Genomic DNA, 10,133 nt, shown 5'->3' with positions numbered 1-10,133 from the left:
TGGTCTCTATGCCTCTCTCTCTGTATGACTGCACCCACCATAGTGGGGGCTGTCACTGTGTTTGTAGCACCCCATGTGTATCTTTGTGTGTGACTGTGTGCCCCTAACCCCCAGGGTCTTCCCTTGGCTGGCTGTACCCCCGAGTGTGTGTGAGAGATGCAGTGTCTAGGTCCCTGGATTTGGACTTCTCTTCCTCTGTGTGCAGCACACCTGCGATCCCGGATAACGCCCTTGCCTTGGGTCACGGCCACATTGGAGACAGTGCAGCTGGCATCCTCCCCACTGGCCGTGGGAACTGGGCAGTTGGGCAGGGGCAGTACCTGGGGTGCACGCTGGGCCACAGCACAATGATCACTCCAGCCCATCCCTATGACGCCCCCCTGCTGTGGTTCAGCCTTCTGACTTCCATCTTGCACCAAATGAGCTCCTGGGTGCTCAGCCAGCGCGTATTGAGCAGCCTCTGGCTGGCCTAGGAGTGCTTTGGACTCAAACAAATCCCTGCAGTGGGACTTCAGGTAGTGCTGGGGCGGGGCAGAAGGGCCACGCAGAGAGAGGGGCGGGGCCTAACTTGCCCCTGTCCCCTCTCCAGGTGTGTATTCATCCTTCTCTCCATTGCCATCAGCGCTCTCAGCAGGTACAACCTGCTTTCCATGGAGACAATCGACATTGATCTTACTCTTACAGAGTCAGTGGGCCTTGGGCGGGGGTTGGGGGCAGGATGGGGGGCTGAGGGGGACATTCTCCATTTCACTCCCACCTCTACTCTGCACTCCTGTGGGTGTGGGGAGCTGGCAGCATGGGGAAGTGGGGTGGACACTGCTGAGGGTGGCCACATGATGAAGGGAAGTCATTGTTGTAACTAACATCTATTGAGTACTTACCACGTCTAGGCCCTGTCCATAGAGCTGGGGACACCACACATAACAAACAAAATCCCCCTGTCCTCCTGGAGCTTATGGTAACTGAGCCCACAGGCGATGTTCAATACATACAGGAAGGTTCTCAGATTGAGGCTGGCCCAGCTAAGGGGGTTCATTGGCCCGCCTGTGGTCTCTCTCTACCCTAGCCCAGGCAGAGATTGACCCAAGGCCTTGACCCCTCCATGCGAGGCCCCCAGCTGCCCTGTCCAGAGCTGTCCAGGGTTCAGTGGGCCGCCTGCTCACCTCACGGACTGTGGCTGCTGTCTCTGGTTACCTGCTCAATGTTAGATAGGATCCAGCTGGGTGGGACCCCGGGATTCCCATTCACACAACCCCCTGCACCCTCCAGACCTGGTAGTCATTCTCCACACCTGGGACCAGATGTTCCCATGTTACCATAAGGTTTCTCTCTTTGGCTTCTACTGCTTCGGTAAAGACCCCTGGACACACACACACACACACGCGCACACACACACACACACACGCCCTGCTCCATGCCCACATGTATTGAACATCGCCTGTGGGCTCAGTTACCATAAGCTCCATGAGGACAGGGGGATTTTGTTTGTTATGTGTGGTGTCCCCAGCTCTATGGACAAGGCCTAGACGTGGTAAGTACTCAATAGATGTTAGTTACAACAATGACTAAATTAATGCATGAATGGGCCTGATGCTCATCCCAATCTTGAAACCCTACCAACAGTCCCTTGTGACAGCCCCATGTGGCTTGCTTTCCGCATGCCTGACTAATTACCCTGCCACTACTTTTCCCCATCTTTCCCCAGCCCCAGGGCAGTCTGCTTTACCTTGCAGACTTCTATGCCAGTGTGTGTCTGCTCAAAGCCCTTCGTTAATCTTGGGTACTTGGGTTTGGGGACATGTGGGGGCCTTTCTGGTCTTCTCCTGCATCCCCCTCCCCCTCCTTCAGCCTCTGATCTCCAACTCACCTGCCCACAGTTGGTTCCTGAGTACAGCGAGCTGCCCCTGAAACTCATTAGTGGCCTTGCTATAGTCTATGTAGCCGGCATCATTGTGATGCCATTCTCAAATGTGAGGGGTGTTGACCTTGGCTCTGCTGGCCCTGGACATCCTCGACATGCTGTGGATGTACCACTTCACACTGTCCAAGGCCTGAGGCAGGGGAAATCTCATGACCCTGAGCAGAGAGTGGGAAGTTATTGAAAAGATCTAGAAGAGCTTCTTCAATCCTGCTGCAGACTGGGACCCTCGGCCAAAGGTGTGGGGAGCTGTGTATAGGAACCTGTGGCTTCTTCCTACCCCACCATGAGAGGACTCAGATTCACTCAACAGGAATTTGACTGCTGCCTTTGTAACAGATACTGTTCTAAGCATTGAGGAAGAACAGTGAGCACAGACAAGTCCTTGGGGGAGACAGACAAAAGACCCTTGTTCTATAGAAACATTTAATGACTACTTGCAGCTTGAAAAAAACTTAAGTGCAACTTCAAAACTGCTTAGGATATAATTGTGTCTATCATCTTGTTAACATTAATGGCTTCTTGGCCTTTTAGGTAAGATCAAGTGTATTATCTTGTTAATGTTAACCTATTTTGAACTTGGAACATTTACCTTTTGTTTGTTTTTTTAAAAGATTTTATTTATTTATTTGACCGAGAGAGAGACAGCAAGAGAGGGAACACAGGCAGGGGAAGTGGGAGAGGGAGAAGCAGGCTTCCTGCTGAGCAGAGAGCCCTATGAGGGCTCGATCCCAGGATTCTGGGATCATGACCTGAGCTGAAGGCAGATGCTTAACAGCTGAGCCAGTCAGGTGCCCCAGAACATTTACCTTTTGTAATCAAAAAATATTTTAATCCCTTCTTGCTTGTGTGTAGAGGGGAATTCTCTGTCTCCTGTGTATAATTTAATTAGATTTATGCCTTCTGCCAATCTGCCATTTCAAACAAAGCATCAAAATACATTTATTAATTCAACAAATATTTATACATTTTAAAAAACAAATTCAGGGCACCTGAGTGGTTCAGTCGGTTAATGGCTGCCTTTGGCTCGGGGCGTGGTCCCAGGGTCCTGGGATCGAGCCCCATGTTGGGCTCCTTGCTCAGCGGGAAGCCTGTTTCTCTCTATGCCTGCTTGTGCTCTCTCTCGCTGTCAAATAAATAAATAAAATCTTAAAAAATAAAATTCAGGGGCGCCTGGGTGGCTCAGTCGTTAAGCGTCTGCCTTCGGCTCAGGTCATGATCCCAGTATCCTGGGATCCAGCCCTGCATCGGGCTCCCTGCTCTGCAGGAAGCCTGCTTCTCTCTCTCCCACTCCCCCTGCTTGTGTTCCCTCTCTCGCTGTGTCTCTGTCAAAGAAATAAATAAATCTTAAAAAAAAAAAATTCATGTTGTGTGCTAGATCCAGAAGGAAATGTAAAATTAATTTGAGAACAGGTAAAGAAACTTAAGTTCTCCAACTGGGGGTCTGGGTGGCTCAGCTGGTTAAGCATCTGACTCTTGGTTTTGGCTCAGGTCATGATCTCAGGGTCATGGGATTGAGCCCTGCATTGGGCTCTGTGCTCAGTGCAGAGTCTGCTTGAGATTCTCTCTCTCTTTCTCCCTCTGCCCCTCCCCCACTGGCATGCACTCCCGAGATCTCTCTTTCTAAATAAATAAATAAAATCTTAAAAAAAGAGAGAAACTTAAGTTCTCCAAGTACTTAGAATTTTCCAAGGAAGGACATCTTTTCATGAAGTAAAAATGTAAAATGCTACATGTGATTAACAAAATGTTGACATTAATAAAGAAATTTTAAAAAGAAATATTTAATGGATTGAGCTATGTGATGATTACATGGGTGTATATGTATGTAAACATTCATCAAGCTCTCCGTTAAGATTGTACATTTTACTTTAGGTAATAGCTGAATTTAAAAGTTTTAAAATATGGGGGCACCAGTGGCTCAGTCGTTAAGCAGCTGCCTTCGGCTCAGGTCATGATCCCAGGGTCCTGGAATCGAGCCCCGCATTGGGATCCCTGCTCCATGGGAAGGCTGCTTCTCCCTCTCCCTTTCCCTCTGGTTGTGTTCCCTCTCTCGCTGTGTCTCTCTCTGTCAAACACATAAATAAAATCTTTAAAAAAAAATAAAAAAAAGTTTTAAAATATGATAACTGATTCATTGAGCTATATTTACACACCTTTCTGTATGTATAATATATTTTAAAAGTCTAAACAAGTGTCACTGAGGATTTGAAGAAAGTGAAACACTTGTACACTGGCTTGTGGGAATATAAACTGGTTCAGCCACTAAGGAAAAATGTATGGTGGAGTTCCTCAAAAAATTAAAAATAGAACTACCATATGATTCAGCGATTCCATTTCTGGGTATATACCCAAAAGAACTGAAAGCAGGGACTCGAACAGATAGTTATACACCCATATTCATGGCAGTATGATTCACAATAGCAAAGGCAACTCAAGTGTGCATGGATGGATGAATGGATAAACAAAACGTGGCATACACATACAATGGAATATTATTCAGCCTTAAAAATTGAGGAAATTCTGACACATGATACAACACGGATGAACCTTGGGGACATGGTCCTAAATGAAATAAACCAGCCACAAAAGGACAAATACTGTTGTATTAGTCCATTTATATGAGGTCCCTAGAAAAGGCAAATGATAGAAAGTAGAATGGTGGTTGCTAGGAGCTGGAGGGAGGAGAGCATGAGGAGTTAGCATTTAATGGCAACAATTTCAGTTTTATTTTATATTTTTAAAAGATTTTATTTATTTGACGGAGAGAGACACAGCAAGAGAAGGAACACAAGCAGGGGGAGTGGGAGAGGGAGAAGCAGGCTTCCCGCCGATCGGAGAGCCAGATGTGGGGCTTGAGCCCAGTACCCTGGGATCATGACCCGAGCGGAAGGCAGACGCTTAACGACTGAGCCACCCAGGCACCCCCAGTTTCAGTTTTAGAAGATTGAAATAAGTTCTGGTGATGGATGGTGGTGATGGTTGCGCAACAATGTGAATGTACTTAGTAACACAGAACTGGACACTTAAAATGGTACATTTTATGTTATGTACATTTTACTACAATTTTTTAAAAAGATTTTATTTATTTATTTGACAGAGAGATAGAGAGAGAGAACAAGTAGGCAGAGAGGCAGGCAGAGGGAGAGGGAGTAGCGGGCTCCCCGCCGAGCAGGGAGCCCGATGCGGGGCTCGATCCCAGGACCCCGGGATCATGACCTGAGCCAAAGGCAGCTGCTTAACCAACTGAGCCACCCAGGCGCCCCTTTACTACAATTTTTTAAAAGTCTACTTTAGGGCGCCTGAGTGGCTCAGTCGTTAAGCGTCTGCCTTCCGCTCAGGTCATGATCCCAGAGTTCTGGGATCGAGTCCCACATCAAGCTCCTTGGTCGGCGGGAAGCCTGCTTCTCCTTCTCCCTCTCCCGCTGCTTGTGTTCCTGCTCTGTCTCTGTCAAATAAATAAAATCTTTTTTAAAAAATTAAAAAATAAATACAAATGGGAACAATGAGATGGCATTTAAAAAAAAAAAAGTCTACTTTAAAAAAAAAGTGATAAGAGATGAAGTCAGACTGGAGTTCGGGGCTCCTGGGCTGGGGGGCGGGGGAGCGGGGAGCGCCAGTTGAAGGCTATTAACCTAAGCGGATTACCACCTCCGAAAAGCCCTATCTGCAGTCCCTTGGCCTCCGCGACACAGGGCGCTGCCCCGGGGCACAGGAGGCTACTCAGCCACCGGTAGGATGCCTCAAAGACTGCGCAGCCGCCGCACTTCCGCCTCATCAAGATTCCTGTGATTGGCCAGGCTGAAAGGAGCTCCAGCCAATCAGCTGCCGGTCCAGGGGGCTGGTGCGCCCCACTCCAGCACGTTGACAGCCACGTGGGCAGCTGCTGGGAGAGCCACGGCCCTTGGCTCCAGTGCCCAGCTCTGCGCAGGCGCACTTCCGCTCTGCTCAACTGGGACGGACGTGGGTGAGGGCACGCGTGGGTGGTGGTGGTGGTGTCGCGGAACTGGCCACGGCCTTCCGAGCCACCAGTGTCCCTTCTCCTGTCGAGGCAGTTACGGCTCTCATTTTCTTATTTAGCCTTACAGAAGTAACGGATTCAAACACAGGCGTTTACATATTTCTTTTTTGTATTTATTAACACAGAGAACAACAGTGTGTGTGGAGCCCCGATGTAGACCCTTTAACGCAGAGTCCTCAAACAACCCTAGGAAAAATAGCAGCTTCACAGGGTTGGATCCTGGCAGACAGCTCCTTAACCAAGGGACGGAGGTTAAAATCACCAGCAGTGAGTCACCGTGACATCATAAGCCCCTAGTATGAGAAGAGAACATCACCTCTCTGGTATCCTTCCCAGTAATGTGAAAACCTCAATCTAATTTCCCAGTAATGTGAAAACCTCAATCTAATCAACATAAACCAAACTGAGAGATAGTCTACACAGATATTGGCCAACTCCCTTCAAGAGTGTCATGAACGACTGAGGCTCTGTCACTGACTGGAGGAGTCTAAGGAGACATGACAACCTAACGCAATGAGAGATCTTGGATTGGGTCCTGGAACACAAAAAGGATCAGTAGAAAACCTGGAGAAATCCAAATCAAGTCTGTAGTTTATTAATAGTATTGTACTAAGGTTAAGTTCTTAGTTTTAATAAATGTACTATGGTTATGTAAGATGTTAACAGTGGGAGCAGCAAGGTGAAGGGTATATGGGAATTCTCTGTGCTATTTTTGCAAATTTTCTGTATGTCTAAAATTATCTCAAAATAAAAAATTAGAAAATAAACCTAGGAAGCGGGCACTATCAATATGCCCATTTTCCAGAGGAGGAAACCGAATTGCAGAGAGGTTAAGATACCTATCCAAGGTCACACAGCCAGAAAGCACCAGGGCATGCCCCAAACCCATGGAATATGGATCCAGAATCCCCCTTCCCCCGACTCTTAACCACAGCACCACAGGGTTGTTACGTCATTGACACAAAATGCTGCATACTCTGCCTTCATCTGTGTCTGTCTCACCTGTTCCCTGTTGATGGATCTACAGGGTAACCTGTTCTTAAAAGGCCCCTGCAATAAATGTTCTTTTCACACCTACACTTGTACTTCTTGTTATATTCTAAAAAAAGAGATTTTTCTGGATCAGAAGTTATATTAGATAGCAGGGTTCTCCAGAGAAATGGAACCAACAGAATAAAGAGCAGCAAAGACAGAGACAGTGTGTATGTGTGTTATTATAAGGAAATGACTCATATGATTATGGAGGCTGAGAAGTCCAATATCTGCAGTTGGCAAGCTGGAGACCCAGGAGAGCAGACGATGTCGTTCTAGTCTCAGTCTGAAGCCCCGAGAACCCAGGGAGCCAGTAAGTTCCAGTGTCACAGCCGGCAGGCTTGAGAACCAAGAAGAGCTGATGTTTCAATTCCAGTCCGAAGGCAGGAAAAGACCAACGTCCCATATGAGGAGTTTCTTCTTCTCTCTCTCTTTTTTAAAGATTTCATTTATTTTTTAAAAAAGATTTTATTGGGCGCCTGGGTGGCTCAGTTGGTTAAGCGACTGCCTTCGGCTCAGGTCATGATCCTGGAGTCCCTGGATCGAGTCCCGCATCGGGCTCCCTGCTCGGCAGGGAGTCTGCTTTGCCCTCTGACCCTATCCCCTCTCATGTGTTCTCTCTCATTCTCTCTCTCTCAAATAAATAAATAAAATCTTTAAAAAAAAAGATTTTATTTATTTTTGTGTGAGAGAGAGATCACAAGCAGGGGGGAGTGGGAGAGGGAGAAGCAGGCTCCCCGCTGAGCAGGGAGCCCATGCGGGGCTCGATCCCAGGACCCTGGGATCATGACCTGAGCCGAAGGCAGACACTCAATGACTGAGCCACCCAGGCGCCCCTAAAAATGATTTTTTAAAGTGAAAGTTTTTATGGAGGCAGACATAGCCACTGTCAGGTGCAAACACTAAGTGAATAGTTCCCTCATGCCTATCCTCTCCCAGTCAGCCTGGGGGTGGGAGATGCTATCATCTTAGAGCAGGTCTGGGTCAGGGAGGGCCTCTCCAAAGTGGGTGACATTTGAGCAGAGAGAGTGAGGGAGAGGCCATGTAGGCATCTTTTGGAAATGTGTCCTTTGCTAGTGCAAAGGTCCTGAGGTGGGAGCATGTTTGGGTGCTCAGGAAATACATGTGGAAGGATCTGGGGGCAGCGGGAGCAGCAGGGGCAGCGTAGCCCTGGGAGAGTGGCTTGGTCTCTCTGAACCTTGAGTTTCCTTATCTATAAAATGGGCCTGCATGTTTCCACCCCAAGAAGGTGGCAGTGAGGATTAAATGGTTGTGCTTGGCACAGTGCCTGGCATGGAATGAGCCCTCCAGAGACAGAAGCCATTATGAACAACAGCTCCTGCTTATTTTCAGGAGGGGGAAGCTAAGTGAGAGGGGGCTGGCAGAGTGGGGCTGCCCAGACAGGCAGGTGCGGGGGGGAAGGGGGTTGCGACTCTCTCCTGGAGACACACAAGTACAGAGTGTGTGTGAGTGTTTTAGATGGCCCTGAGAGGTACGAAGGTCTTAGGGGCTTCCAAAAAATAAGGTGGGGCAGCGTTTTTCTTTCATGACCTCCTGGACCCTTCGGGGAGACTCCATTTCTTACAAGATCCCACCTTTCATTTAGATGGGAAACTGAGGCACAGAGAGGCTGGGGCCTGGGAAACACCAGATAGGAGCTAAGTAGGGGACTGCGCACGGGGCAGCCAGTAATGGGGGGGGGGGTTCCCAGGGGTTGGGACCTCCGGACGGGATCAGTCCTCTCCTTCTGCTTCCACCCCTATCAACCAGAGACACAGAAAGACAGAAACGACGGAGAGACATCGAGTGAGAAAAACAACGACTTAGAGAGGTGAAACAGAGACCCAGAGATGGAGAGATAATGGAGAGAGACAGGGGAACAGAGATAGACAGTGAGACAGGCAGATTCATAGACAAAGTCAGAAAAAGACTAGGCAAGGCAGAGACAGGCTTATTGCAACCAAGAGCCAGAGCAAGAGATGCAGACACAGACTTAGAATCCGAGGGACACGACAGACTCAGAAAGGGCCACCCCCTAGGGAGACCCCGGGCTGCCCCGTCGGGGGACGCGCCAAGAGCGCCCCCACCCCGCCCCCGTCGTGCCTGGGCCGTGACTTCAGAGTCCGCGCGGATTCTATAAATGGCCAAGCGGCCGCGGGCCGGGGGCGGAGCCCAGTGAGTCAGCGCTTCGCGTCACCGCCGGCCGGACCCCCGCCAGGCCCCGCCTCCGCCCTCGCCCCTCCTGGGCCGCCAGGGGGCGCCAGCCGCCTACTCCGCCAAGGCGCGGGTTCTCACTTGCGCAGTAGCGACCTGTGGCCCCGCTGGGGGTTGGAGGGGGCCGCTCAGCGTGGGCAGGATCCCGGAATCTGCGCGCTCGAGTCCTGACTGCGTCACTCTCGCGCTGTGTAACGCCAGGCAGTCGGCTGCACCTCTCTGTGCCTCATACAGACCCCATCTCAGAAGGCTGTTGTGAGGAATGAGTTAACAGACCCCAGTGCACTTAGAATATAGTATAGCAGGAGCTAATTGTTAGCTCATTCTACGCATTTTAGTCACCTTGCCCGTAGCATATTGGTTGAACCCAGTGGTTCACAAACCACCACTCCCCTCCCCAGGGACATTTGGCAATGTCTGGAGAAATTTCTGTTTGGCGAGACTAAGGGAGTGCTTTAGGCACCTAGTAGATAGAGGCTGGAGATGCTGCTTAAAGTCCGAGGAGGCCCAGCAGAGACTCCAGCCAGGAAGAATTATCCAGCCTTGATGTCGACAGTGCTGGGGGTGAGGAACCCTGACAGCCTGGTAGCATTAGGCACAGGGGCCTGGCTTCAAATTCCGCTCTGCCACTGACGCATGTGACAGTCGGAAAGGGATTCCACATCCCGTGCCTCAGTTTCCCCATCCGTAAAGTGTGCATAATAACAGCATCCGTTTCTGAGGTTGTTTTGAAGCATGAGTTGATACACGTACAGTACTTGTAACAGGGCCTGACAGGAGGGGTGGCTGTCATATTAGCATGTCACAGCCGTGTCCTTAGCATGTGGCCAGCAAATTGCACGTCCTTGAGGTATCATCAGTATATGGCAGGTTGCTGACATGTCATCCAAATGTCACTAACATCACCTTGACATATGTGGCATGATGTGGTCATGTCATCCAGGGATG

The sequence above is a fragment of the Neomonachus schauinslandi genome, chromosome 1 (assembly GCF_002201575.2).
Source record: "Neomonachus schauinslandi chromosome 1, ASM220157v2, whole genome shotgun sequence".
In the NCBI taxonomy this organism is placed as follows: Eukaryota; Metazoa; Chordata; class Mammalia; order Carnivora; family Phocidae; genus Neomonachus; species Neomonachus schauinslandi.
This window is presented reverse-complemented; position numbering follows the sequence as displayed.